Consider the following 4,519-nt stretch of genomic DNA (forward strand, 5'->3'; position numbering starts at 1 on the left):
CATACCTAAGCTTTTTCCTTTCATATGCTTCTGCTACTAATTCCTCCCAAGGAACAGTCATCTCTATGAAATAGACTCTCATTCTACTCCTAGACCACAAGATTATATCAGGCCTTAGATTTGTAGAGGCTATCTCCTGGGGCTATCTCGTATACATCCTCCCCTTGGTTGGGTTTTGAACCATCTTACTAACTACCACATCTTTACTCCCAGCTAACAGGAGCTCTGTCCTAACTTTAGTACATTTAAACTCCTCTACTAGACTAGATACTGGGAGCTGGAGTATGCCTTTCCCATACAGTGCCACAGTACTTAAGCATCTAGGAACACCTAGCCACTTCCTAATATGAAAACTAACTAATCTTTCCATTTTTTCTGCAACAGATAATGGAGTCTCATACACAGACAGTGGCCAAATCAACCTAGAAAACAATCCAAACTGCAGACACCACAGCTTCAACTTTCCTGGAAGTTCTGATTTATCTATTCTATCCAGTCCCTCAGCAACATCTTTCCGAAACTGCACTGCCCGCTCTCCATCATTCATGTCTGCCTGGTACCACCTGCCTAAACTCTTAACTGCCTTTTCCCTAATTATTGGAATGTCTTCTTCATCGATTACAAACTTTCTATCACTCAATTTCCCTCTACTTATTGAGATACTTCTAGACATAGTAGGTTTGATTTTCATACCAGCCTACTTTAGATTTTTATTAAGTCTCTCAAGTATTCTCTTCATACATGGCACTGTTGTAGTCACCAACGTCATATCATCCATATATAATAATATGTAAGCTTCCCTACCTTAAATTGGGATCCTATGCCTTTGAGAAAGGGTGAAAGCCTTTCACAACTAATTTTGAGACAGAAGAGTGACACCCAGTCACTGTGTCGTCACTTGATTTCCCTGCCTGTGCAGCAAATGTGAAGAGATGTCAGCTAATGTTGGGTGAAGGAACAGTTTCTTGGTAGTGTCTAAAAAGGTGGGAATTGGATAATGTTTTTCTTTTAGGCTTTTTCTATGCACACTTACTTTTATAACAGACTACAAACACACTGCTACTGAAGCAGTTCACGGCACATCTTTGTTGCATGGAGCAGCAGAGCAGTCTGAGGAGGCGTTTCTGCTGAGATCTCTGCAGAAATCTCACTCTGGCGGGTGTCAAAATCACCAAGTTGGCAAGACTGGCAATGTTTGTCTCTTCTTTTTATGCCATGACATCACAAGTTTGGAATGTGTTTTTCACTCGGAAATGGATTTTGTTGTGTGAAAAGTGTGATTTGTGAGTCTCTCATTGAAAGCAGACTTGAGAGCCCTGCTGGTATGACGTTGTTGATATACAATTAGTGTGCATTTGCCAACACCAGAAAGCATCGATAAAGTCATTGATTGATAAGTTAAAAGTTTTTTTTTATTTTTTTTATTCGTACCTGGTGGAACTGGTTCTTAATTCCCATATGGAGCAGTATAGTCATTAGAATAAACCACACACACACATCCTGGTCGAGCTGTCTCCTCCTTCATATCTTGCTCACGAGCTAAATGCTGAATATTAATTTTATTTTACAGTAAAGCTACTGGGTTATTTTGGAAAGTTGCTGGTCTCATGGGACTGTGAGGTTATGATCTTGTTTTTGCATTTCTGTTCCTGCCTGTGTGTTTATCGTATCTATGCGTCCACATCAAAAAAACGAAAGGAAATTCTAGTTGCCTTCCAAAGCCTCATCAACACTTCTCCTCTGGTTGGAATTATTATGCATTCATTGAGTTACTTTTAGTGTGTTTTTCAACTAGCCTGTGATCTGTGATTTTTGGATTTAAATGGGCTTGGCTTTGCTAACAAGTCTTTCCCAATCTTTTCAGCCTGAGCAGCTGCAACTTAACGTACTTGAACAGGCTTTACAGATGAACAATCTTAATGTGGTCATTTAGAAATTGCTTCAGCATCAGACAGAGCAACAAGATTTGATATTGGATCTCAAGATCTTGAATTCTTCAGCCATCAGTCAGTTTTATTTTATTTTCCTTCCTCATCCCTGCAATTTAAATGTGCTGCTTCTATATCATGTCAGCTGAGGACCACAAACGACAATTACAGCAAATGCCAACAGTATCATTTGCATATAAATTGCTTCTGTTATTTTTCTGAGGTCAGTTCTTGACCTAACCCCAACCCTGAATTTTGTTTGGTAGGCTTATAAGTGTTGCTTATAAGCCTGCCTCTGTGTGACTAACTGATAGGCAGCTTATTGTCATCTATTAAAAACTAGTGTGTATTACAGAGGCTGTGCTGTAGGCCTGTATCAACCAAATATTATGGGTGATGGAACTTTTTATTGTTTGTGCAGCTGTTTTATCTGAATATAAAAGTCAGCATATAACAACCATCTATTTGATGTATACTTCATTGCTGTGTGGAGGCATTACAGTGGTATTATCTGTCCTCTTTCTGGACACTTTGTGTTCTTGGAATGCTAGTTCATGAATTTGTACTTAACGCTAAGCACATTCCTCTAAAGCTTAGAATATATCCATATCTTCCTTTAATTTGCCTTGAAGAGATGAGGATTTTCTCCTGTGTGACTGTGCATATCTCAGCAACCTCCAGAAAAAGCCAGTTATTTGCTGTAAATAGTTGGCCTTCTCTCGGGAATGCTTTATGGCCTGTAACAGCCAGACATGGCTGCTGTACTTTACAGTGCGCGTGTGCTCTGCACTTCAGTCTGTTCCTAAAGATATTTGCTTTTTCTTGCTTTGCTTTTCAAACTTTCAAAAATCTGTTGTTGCTTCGAGTATATATAGTCTCTTTACGCAACTAGTGCAAAATGTGTCTAAGTAAGAAATACAACTGACAAATGGTTTTCATTTGAATGCAGTCATTGTTGTTGGCAATTACCTTTGATATTATTGAATAAAAACAATTTAAAAAATCACAATTTTTTTTAGGTTATTGTAAAATTATGTTTACTTTTATAACTACACTAATAAACCAGTTCAATATTTCCATTTTAGATGTTTTGGTTTTACACAGATATGACAATCTTCATTAATTGCTTTAATTTATTCAATGTTACAGCGATGCAGCATCTCGGAAAACTCTGACCTGTTTCTATGTTTCTGTCTATCCACAAACATTATTGAATGGAAAAGCTTCAATGGATATTTTTAATATATTACAAATATTGTAGTAGACTCTCTGAAAACACCATACAAGGATGATAAAAGAGAAACAAACCTTAGTGCAGAATTGATGTCTTTTGGGGAGAATATCACGACTGGAGCAAAGTTAATATGCAACCCGCATCCTGATTCCAATGAATGACTCACCAGCTCTGAGAATGCCAACTTTTTATGACTCATATTATATTCTGCCCTTCTGTCACTAAAGCAGAACTTTTTTCACACATTTAGTCATAATTGCACCGAAGATCACAGCCTCACATCAGTGCATAACCGAGCCTCCAGTGCTTAAATACTGAAGCTGTTTAACACAAACACAGCTGCAGATTCAGGGGAAGCGGTTCCAGCAGGTAGATGGCCCAGACACGGGGGATGTTAAACGCCTTCGGCTAAGATTCCGAATGTTGGTGGGGAGCAGTGCCCTGACGTTTTAATGGGAAATAAAAAGGAAAACAATGCAGTGAGGCAAAGGAGTATGATATTGTTCGTCTGAAAATATTTTGTGATACCCCTGACAGGAAAATTAGTTTTCTTCTCTGACATGTGGCGTGTGTTGCCCTTAGCAGGTGACCTTGTCTAGGTGTTGAAGGTTCAGTCGTCTTTGTGGAGTTAAAGCAAATTAATTTGAAGCTCTTCAATTTTGGTCTCCTTTGAGAGGGGAAATTGTGCTTCTACTTGCTGTCATATCTGGCTAGAAATTCCCCTTGAACTATTTACAACATTACTTCTTTATAGTACAGAACACAACAACTAATGTTTGACTAGAACCACAAAAAAACATCTGCACAGTAATCAGAAAAAGACTACTCTTTTATAAATGCTTCTGACATCCTTGTTGCAAGGCATTTGTTCATGCATTTAAATAGGAATATTATTCTAATGATGGATCCCTTCTATTTACAGCTATTCTCCCAGTCTGTTAACTTTTCAATGTGCCACTGAACATTAGTCTGTAATTGGTTGGGTGTTGAGCCTGTGAAAAAACAAGACATTTGATCTCTTGCTGCTGAATCTCTATTGTAGTTGTGGATGATTTACTGATCTTTGACTCATGGGGATGAGCAGTAACAATTGTGAAAATGTAGGAATAACACATGACGGTATGTTTCAAAATGGCTTGTATTGAATCTTTGAAAAATAGGGCTTTTATGCAGATAAACGGGTCTTATTAACTCAAAAGTATCGTTATTCGTGTCTAATCTGTTGATCTCTCTATAATCCAATGTCACATCAAACGTCTCCTGTTGAATTAACGTCCGACAGCAATGGATTACTGTAACAATCTGGGGAAGGAAATTAAGATTGTTTGTATTCGTGTGAACTTGTATGGCAGTACAC

The sequence above is a fragment of the Odontesthes bonariensis genome, chromosome 24 (genome assembly GCF_027942865.1).
Source record: "Odontesthes bonariensis isolate fOdoBon6 chromosome 24, fOdoBon6.hap1, whole genome shotgun sequence".
NCBI classification, from domain to species: Eukaryota; Metazoa; Chordata; class Actinopteri; order Atheriniformes; family Atherinopsidae; genus Odontesthes; species Odontesthes bonariensis.